This window comes from Engystomops pustulosus, chromosome 7 (genome assembly GCF_040894005.1).
Source record: "Engystomops pustulosus chromosome 7, aEngPut4.maternal, whole genome shotgun sequence".
In the NCBI taxonomy this organism is placed as follows: Eukaryota; Metazoa; Chordata; class Amphibia; order Anura; family Leptodactylidae; genus Engystomops; species Engystomops pustulosus.
This window is the reverse complement of record NC_092417.1, coordinates 158,747,971-158,757,475: the sequence shown is the minus strand read 5'-3', so window position 1 is coordinate 158,757,475 and position 9,505 is coordinate 158,747,971.

Genomic DNA, 9,505 nt, shown 5'->3' with positions numbered 1-9,505 from the left:
AGATAGGACACTATGTACAATCTGGTCAGCTCCTCCTGCTCTATAACATGCTGCCTGCAGATAGGACACTATGTACAATCTGCTCAGCTTCTCCTGCTTTATAACATGCTGCCTGCAGATAGGACACTATGTACAATCTGCTCAGCTTCTCCTGCTCTATAATATGCTGCTTGCAGACAGGACACTATGTACAATCTGCTCAGCCCCTCATGCTCAATATCACTCTGCCAGCAGATAGGACACTGGGGGTCATTTACTAAGGGCCCGATTCGCGTTTTCCCGACGTGTTACCCGAATATTTCCGATTTGCGCCGATTGTACCTGAGTTGCCCCAGGATTTTGGCGCCGGCATGCGTGCGACGGAAATCGGGGGGCGTGGCCGAACGAAAACCCGACGTATTCGGAAAAACCGCTGCATTTAAAAACCGAAAATGTGTCGCTTGGGACGCGCTTACCTTCACCTGGTCCAGCTCGGTGTATTCCGGCGCATTCAGATGCATTTCAGTGCAGCAGCGCCACCTGGTGGACGGCGGAGGAACTGCCATCATAAATCCTGGCCGGACCCGAATCCAGAGCAGAGAACGCGCCGCTGGATCGGGAATGGGCCGGGTAAGTAAATCTGCCCCACTATGTATAATCTACACAATGGGGCACATTTACTAAGGGTCCGAATCGCATTTTTCCGCCGGGTTTCCCGAATTTCCCAGGATTTTGGCGCACGCGATCGGATTGTGGCGCTTCGGCGCCGGCCTTCATGCGAAAGAAATCGAGGGGGCATGGCTGTCAGAAAACCCCACGGATTCGGAAAAACAGGGAAATTGAAAAAAAATATTGTGCCGCAAAAATAGCACTCACATGCACCGAGACGCAGGAGGTGAATTCCGGCGGACTTCGGCGCAGCAGTGACACCTAGTGGACATTGGGCGCACGACTTTAGTGAATCCCGGCAGAACCCGAATCAGCGTCGGAGAACGCACCGCTGGATCGCGACTGGACCGGGTAAGTAAATCTGCCCCAATATTACTTTTATAATCACATATTTTTTGGGATACGCTCTGTAGTGCACTACATTGTTATCATTAGTGATAAGCGGATCACTGAAATGCTGTACCAAGCCTGTACCATACCCCCAGTAACGGTGTTAACTGTTTAAATACATTTTAGATACATTTAAATCCATGGAACACAGGCCGTACAGTTGATGATGATATCATGGGGAGTTCAGATCCCCCCCAAAATGGCGCTGCACATCTTGACATCATAGGGGGAGAGGTGCTCCGGCATTTAAACAGTTATCACCGTTATTTGATCATTGCAGCCTGAGAGAGAGCTTCACCAGAGGTCACAGGGGGCAGAGGGGTCCATCTGTAACTAGGGGTCGTCTGTAAGTCGGTTATCCTTATGTAGGGGACCGCCTGTAGTTACATTCGTCAGATCAGTTTTTCCGATGTTTTACTTTTCGTAGATATTTCCTTCTGATATCTTTAGACCACGTATTGTATATATTGTGCAGAACGTTAATAGAAATGACTCCCACCTGACCCCTCATTGTATTCCTCTTTACCTCCTCTCAGGCCGTTGGTATCTGTAATAAATATCACCAGGACAATAACCTCGGGTTTGATTTTTGCAGAAATTGCAGGCAGCCCAGAAGTGGTGGGAGACGGCCAATTCTTTCTCGCTTCTACAGCCGCATTATTTTCCCCTACTCATTTTGTAGGAGTAAGAAGTTCACATTAAACAATAGCATTTGTTTCTCTCTGGAGATGTCTATAAGCAGAGCTCCCGGGATGACATGTGGACGGCTCGTGAATAATCAGTCTCTGAGCTTAGAGCTTGGAAGACACAGCAATATACAACCCTCCACTATCTACAGTTCAATCTACTGGATGTCTAATGCCGCTTCCAAGAGTGTGAAAAAATTCTGGAAACTAAAACAAGGGGGGCATATGAGGGATTGACGGCCATTTATGTCATGTCGTAAGGGGCTTTTGTGGCCAAAATGTGCACAAAGCCAAAGCCTGAAAGCACAAAGCCAAAGCACAAAACCAACTTTTGATGGGAATTTTGGAACCAAGATGGGAAATTTGGTTCTTCTCAAAAATCTTATAGCTTTTAATGGAGAAAGCCACCCCCTTAAGTAGTCACCTGTCTGGTAGCCGCGGAAGTGAAACAGGGGCAAGACAACCCCAACTGAGATACATATAAATCCCAACACACCTTGTGGATATGTCACAAATGTCCTGATGGGAATACCACTTACAGTCATGTACTCAAGTGCTCCTTGACAGACACGCTTCATTGTCACTCCAAATGGGGCATTGAGGACTAGAGAAGAGCTTGCCCTAAGTTCGGGATTCTGGTTCGTCGACCCGACCTGGACGTATTGCTGGATTGGCGGACAAGCATCCAATTCGACAAATTTGCCAAACACAAAGCCATGGCTATGATTGGCCAGGGGCCAAACTAACTGTAAGTGGGGGATTAAACAGAAAGGGGGATATTATGAGTAAGAGGGAGTGAGGGGTAAATGAAGGGGCATAATATGTAAAGGACCAGATTATTGGTGGTAGAGTGTCCTAATTAGGCTGCTCATTCAGTCTAGGGGATGGAGGGACTGTTTTCTGGCATCTTTAATAATTAAATATTAAAGGGAGTGCCTTTAATTTATGCAAGCACCCCCTGCAAGCCTTCTCTTGCTCCCGGATGGGGGATTAGGATCCGGCCGGTGATGTCAGACCCGGGGCGTGGAGAGAGTGGGGCGTGTGCTCACTCCTAATTCCCCGGTTGGGAGCAGGAGGCGGCTGTGCATAAATTAAAAGTCAGGGAAGCCGAGAGGTGCTCAGACGCCTTCAGACTGACCGCTTCTGGCTGTTTTACAAAGTTAATATTTTGTTATTAAAGATAACAGAAAATTTGTAAAAAACAGCCCCCCCCCCATTCCCTAGCTAGAATGAGCAGTAATCAGGAAGGAGTGCAATTATGGTAGACCCCATTACTGGTATTATATAAGGATTCCACAGGGGCCATTATATAATTTGTGGTTATTGCCACAGGAAAGGGGACATTATACAGTGTGGGGCCACAAGAAGAGGGCATTATACTATGTGGAGGCAATAAAGAGAGTGGGAGCCATTAAGGTTGGTATTATATCATATGGAAATACTAGGGCGTAGCGTAAGGGGAAGAGAAAAGGGTGTTGCTTTGGACTAGATGTGCGCCCGATATCCTGCATCTGTCACTTCCCCACTTAGGTCCGCCGGAGTTCACCATCTTCTTCCTGGTGCATGTAAATCCCGCGCTCATTCTGAATCAGTCGGAACGTCTGACAGCCCATCTCCTGATTTCTGTCGCAGGAAAACCGATCGTGTGCGACACAATCCCAGTGCAGACACCTATTAAATACGTGTCACAGCCGTGTAATCCCCGAAAAAGGTGCAATCTCCGACCATAGTGAGCAGCGCGATCCTTAGTAAATCAGCCCCATTGGGGCACATTTACTAAGGGTCCAGGGGCCGTGATTCCATCGGGTTTTCCCGAATATTTCCATTTTGCACCGTTTTGCGCCAAATAGCCCCGGGCTTTTGCCGCATGCGATCGGATTGTGGCACATCGGCACCAGCTTGCATGCGACAGAAATCGGGGGGCGTAGCCGTCGGACAACCAGACGGATTCGGACAAACCGCGGAGTTTAGAAAACTAAATGTGTCGCAAGATCACACACTTACATGCACCAGGAAGAAGGTGAACTCCGGCGGACCTCGGGGCGGAAGTGATACCTGCAGTAAATTGGACGCATGACCTTATTGAATCGCGTCGGACCTGAATCCTCGTCGGACAATGCACCGCGGGATCGCAAAAGGACCACTTAAATAAGTGTGCCCCGTTGTCACTTTCCTTTGAATGGAGGCATTACAAATAGCCAAATTCTCTGATTGGAAAGTTATATTGAGAATAGTTTTTGATCTAAGAAAACTAGAGGTGTAACTCAATGGGGTACAGAGAGCCCAGCAGTGTTAGGGGTTCCATAAGATGTGTCTCTTTCCAGTATGCAAAACTCCAGTTCAATATATGATACATTAGAGTAAGGAGGCAGGTACAGATCTCTGTGTAAATGAGCCCTCAAGTAATTAACTGCTTGGATCTCAGAGTGCAGATTTCTGGAAATCAATGCTCAGAAACCATCATAAATCGTAGGCTGAAAACACAAACAGATCGATGTGGTGCAGCGAGAATTGTATTCACAGTCCAATTAACAAATTGATGGCTAATAAGGAAAGTGATCATATGCCCATCCATACATCAAAGTTTGATGGAATTCTTTGGAAGGGGTAGACCATGCCACTAGAGCTGTTTTTTATGAAATTACCAAATTATCTCAACGTGAAACCATTATTTTGTCAAAAATGTCATGATTATAATTAGAGAAGAGCAATGACTGTAGCACAGAGAAAGATTATAATCTTTAGTCCCAAATCGCATAGAGAAGGGCCTGGGGACTGTAGGGGATTTACGGTGATGGTGCAGAAGGTGGCTAAAAAGGCGATTGGCCCCTTCTTTAGGCAGTCCCAAGCTGGATTGGGCAGGTTTATTGGGGCCCGCCCCGTGGTTTTAAAAGCACGTGGAGGGGCCTCTTTCCTTTTTCCCTCAGGAGCGGTGTGAAGTCGCCCACTCACCCTTGCCCTCAGGTTAATTTTCATTTACAGGTGGTTTTCTGGTTTCTGGCTGTTCTCTGTCTTCCCTTCAGATGTCACAGCATTGGTGGATTTTCACATACCCGAAAGCGAGATGATGGTGCCCACATGACGTCTGACGCCATTCGGGTGAAAGGTTTTTGCTCAAGAAGAAGCGAAGGGCCCGGATGGGCATGAATTTTGTTCCAACTATTTTACATTTTTTCTATTTGTTATTTTATGAATTAATTCTTTCTCTAAAAATAAATGCTGTGCCCCCCCCCCACATACCCACAACAAAAAACACGGTGTGGTGTTGATTCATGGCTTGTTTAATTTTGTGAAGATTTAAAATTTCCGGGTCAAAAGCCTGAAAATTTTGGGCTTAGTTTACAAGTCCCTGCAGTCCTAAATGTTCTGAAGGTACCACTAGTCACCAATCAGTAGGAAGTGCACAGGCCTCTACTGTGAATGACTTCAGCAGAAGTCCACTCTTCTTCTAGTCTCTTCCACCGTTCTGTGACTGTTGTTGGTTTCTTGGCCATAAATTTGGTCACCAAGGATTTTCTAGAGGTTTTCCATTGGGTTTAGATCCGGACTCTAGGCTATGGCCATTTCATTGTTTAATGGACCTTCCTTACCCAATTACCTGTCTGACAGGGGGCCATTGTTATGCATGAAAAATGCTGGCTGATTTAGTAAAAAACACAAGGAAAAAAACTTGTGTTGTTGAAGAAGGTTCTGATACACACTTGCATCACTGTGTCATTTAGCTGTATGAGAAGTCCATCTCCTGCTGCATAAAACATTCCCCAAACCATGACACTTCCACAACCACCTTTCACTGACTTCTTTACACACTTTGAGTCAAGTTGTTCCCCAGGTTCTCAACAAACATAATGTTTCCCATAAGAGCCAAATAAATGAAACTTGTTTTCATCACTAAAATGAACTGAATGGACCACTTCTCTATCGCACAGCAAAGGTGAGTCTAGCTTTTTGATTCTTTCTGCTAATGAGAGGTTTGGTAACAGTAGAGTGGGCTTTTAGTCCAAAAGCTCTTAAGCGTCAAGAATAAAAAATTACCCTTGGGGATTCTTTGCTGCATGCTGTTGGGGGACTTGAATGAGTTTTGATGTTGTAAAGATGCAATATTCTATAAAAATCACAGACTTGGAACCACCAAATTCTCTTGCTATGGCTTATAGGGTCACCACTTTGGCCTTCATCTGGAAAGTTAGTGCAAAGTTAGTGCATACAGGAAAGTTAGTGCCCAGTTAAATAGGGTGTGTCAGATAATTAGCAGTTTTTGGAAAGTGTAGAATGTATGCAATTTATGAAATATTACTCATATTCACATAGTATTATACAATGTAATGTGTAAAGCGATACAGAATTTAATGGTGCTATATAAATAAAGACTATTATTATTATGACCTTGACATCTTGGAAATTGTGTGTTGATCTCTAATTTTGATCTCCAGTGTATATTATAGCTAAATTGCTATCCACTCCAATGGTATCCACTATAAAGCTGTAGGTGAAGATAATCAGATTTGGTAACATTGGCATAAGTTTTCATGCCTTCCAACTGATGATTATGGGATAACAAACGCGCAGGGCCGCATCTGACATGAGGCAGGATGCAACTCCTGCCTCAGGCGGCAGATGGCATAGCCCTGAGAGAGGCGGCGGTGCACAGCCCAACCACTGTGTACCTGCATGTGTACTGCTGCTTCTAGCACCAGCTGCTCAACTTAATGAAGGTTCATCTGCCGGCAATCACTATATGTGTATGGGAAGTATTAGTCTTGCACTACTTTGATGATTTTGAAAGCGGTGTGTGAGTCTCAAAAAGACTGGCATGTTCATGGTGCGGTGATGCACAGTGTTTGTACCGTACCTCACTGCATCAGGAAAGGTCCTTCACAACCTTTGAAGGGAATAATACTTAAATGAGGGGTGCGGTACACTTCAATTGATGAAGAGAGTGATGTATAATATATTAATATGGGGGGGGGGGGCTGCATTTCAGTTATCGCCTCAGGCAGCAAAAAGGCTAGAATCGGCCCTGACAACATGAGTAGAGCGCATGTGACATCTTCACCTGCACTCGCTATATACTCATCTGTACAGGCTTCTCTGTCGGTGGGGTTCTTAAATTCCTGGAAATACCTAAACAATCATGTAATGATTAGGATTTGAGATGAGTAAATCTATATTGTAACTGTGCCTGTTCCAGTTTCAATGTCATCTTCCACCAAAAAGTACTTAGTTTTAATTCTGTCCTGCACTAGTCTGAAACTTTTTTTTTTTACTCCTGGCTCTATTAATTGATTTCCCCCAGACCTGTCTCCTGTTGACTTTATTCTGGGCTGAAGACGGTTAACCTTACATGTGATGGACAGATGCCTCCTCCACTCACATTCCTCCTCTGCTAGTATGGTTTTTCTCTCCTAGCCACCTCTTTGACATCCCATAAGAGGATTGTTTGCCCACTTCCCAGTATTGCTATAAGTCTTCATTAGAGCTTTCTGGCGTTTTCTGGACTTCCATATTTTTGATCTTGTAAGCCATGCATGTCATATGACCATCCTGCATTGTCCTCTTGGTTATGGACCCATATTTATTCAACCATTCTAGTGTGCTTCTTTGTCCTGTTTTCTTTGTCTCTGTGTTTTCACAAAAAGGGGACATCGACCAGTGGTCACCTACTGTCCAGGGCAGGTTAGGCAAGTAGCCAGGGACAGCTGGGATTCTCTGGCTATAGGGCTCACTGTCTGTGTATGTCCTTTTATTTCCAGCTCATTAACCATTCACAAACAGTAGCATTACATCTATTCGTTGGTTCTTCGATTTGGTACGAATCATTTTTCAGGCACCGAATCGAATCTGAATCTTTTCTGACTTACTTCAGAAAAACCTTTGGAAATGGCGGCTAACTAATTCATCCTATAACTCAGGGATTGATTTAGGGAAAATGAAAATGAGATATGAAAAATTATGTGTTTTATAGGACTAATGGGGTTATATGACAATTTTCAGGACAATTAGAGCAAAATTGGTTCGGACCCGAACCGATTACTTTGAAAAATTTAACAAAGCTTCTATAAAATCGAATCTTGGATGATTTGCTCATCTCTAGTTTGGATGGACATACTGGGGCTCATTTATTAAGGGTCCGAACACCACACCTTTGTCGGGTTTCCCGAATATTTCCAATTTGCGCCGAATTGCCCCGGGATTTTGGCGCACGCAATCAGATTGTGTTGCCGGCTTTCACGCGACAGAAATCAGGAGGCATGGCCGTCAGACAACCCGACGGATTCGGAAAAACCACGGAATTTAAAAAAAAATTTTGCCGCAAGATCAGCACTCACATGCACCAGGACGAAGAAGGTGGCAGCGCCGGCAGACCTCGGCGCAGCAGGGACACCTGGTGGATATCGGGCGCACGAGCTTAGTGAATCCCGGCAGACCCGAATCCTCGTCGGACAACGCGCCGCGGGATCGCGTCTGGTCGGGTAAGTAAATGTGCCCCATAGTAGCTAAAATCTGCCTCTTATATCCAAACATGGTGAGGAGTTAAATTATACTTGTACAATAGCAGTGCAGCTTTTGGACCCTCTATTATTTGGATGATGTTTTACAGTCTGTATAGACATTGCCACAAACTTTAGCATGAAGAGTTTAATTAAATCCACTACTCTTAATTCCATGTTGGATTTAGGCCAGGAAAGGTGTCAGGCTTTATAAAGAATTCATAGAAAAACCTAAATAATAAATAGCCGCTACCCAGAACTGATTGCATCCTGTCGCCCCGGATTTGCATTCACCTATGAGCGCGACTGTTTAACAAGTGAATGTGCTCCCATCTATAGAGGGTGAGAAACAATCATCAGGGTATTATTCTTCAGCAAGTGGCATTCATAAGAAAAGAATTCAGATTGTTACCATATATGACTAAAACATGTGCCTATATATTACATATGGAGGTGGCCACCAATATTCAGTATATAGATATGGAAGCAGTGGGACAGAAGGACAGAGTTCTGGCCTTGTGAAGTCTTTTCTTGAAGGTCCAATAAGTAAAGTCAGAAAGACCACATCCAAAGAAAAACTTGCTTTTAGGAAAATGTAATTTTACATAAAGCCAAAATGTTATAGAGTCTAAGGAACTAATCAGGTTGTGCATAGTTTCCTATCTTCAGGAAGCATGTTATAGAGCAGGAGGAGCTGAGCCGATGGTACATATTTTCCTATCTTCAGGAACCATGTTATAGAGCAGGAGGAGCTTAGCAGATTGTACATAGTGTCCTATCTGCAGGCAGCATGTTATAGAGCAGGAGGAGCTGATCAGATTGTACATAGTGTCCTATCTGCAGACAGCATGTTATAGAGCAGGAGGAGCTGATCAGATGGTACAAAGTGTCCAATATACAGGCAGAATGTTATAGAGCAAGAGGAGCTTAACAGATTTTACCTAGGCAACATGTTATAGAGCAGGAGGAGCTGGGAAGATTGTACATAGTATCCTATCTGAAGGCAGCATGTTATAGAGCAGGAGGAGCTGAGCAGGTTGTACATAGTGTCTTATCTGCAGGCAGCATGTTATAGAGCTGGAGGAGCTGAGCAGATTGTATATAGCGTCCTATCTGCAGGCAGCATGTTGTAGAGCAGGAGGAGCTGAGCAGATTGTACATAGTGTCCTAAATGCAGGCAGCATGCTATAGAGCAGAAGGAGCTGAGCAGATTGTACAAAGTGTCCTATCTGCAGGCAGCATGTTATAGAGCAGGAGAAGCTGAGCAGATTGTACATAGTGTCCTATCTG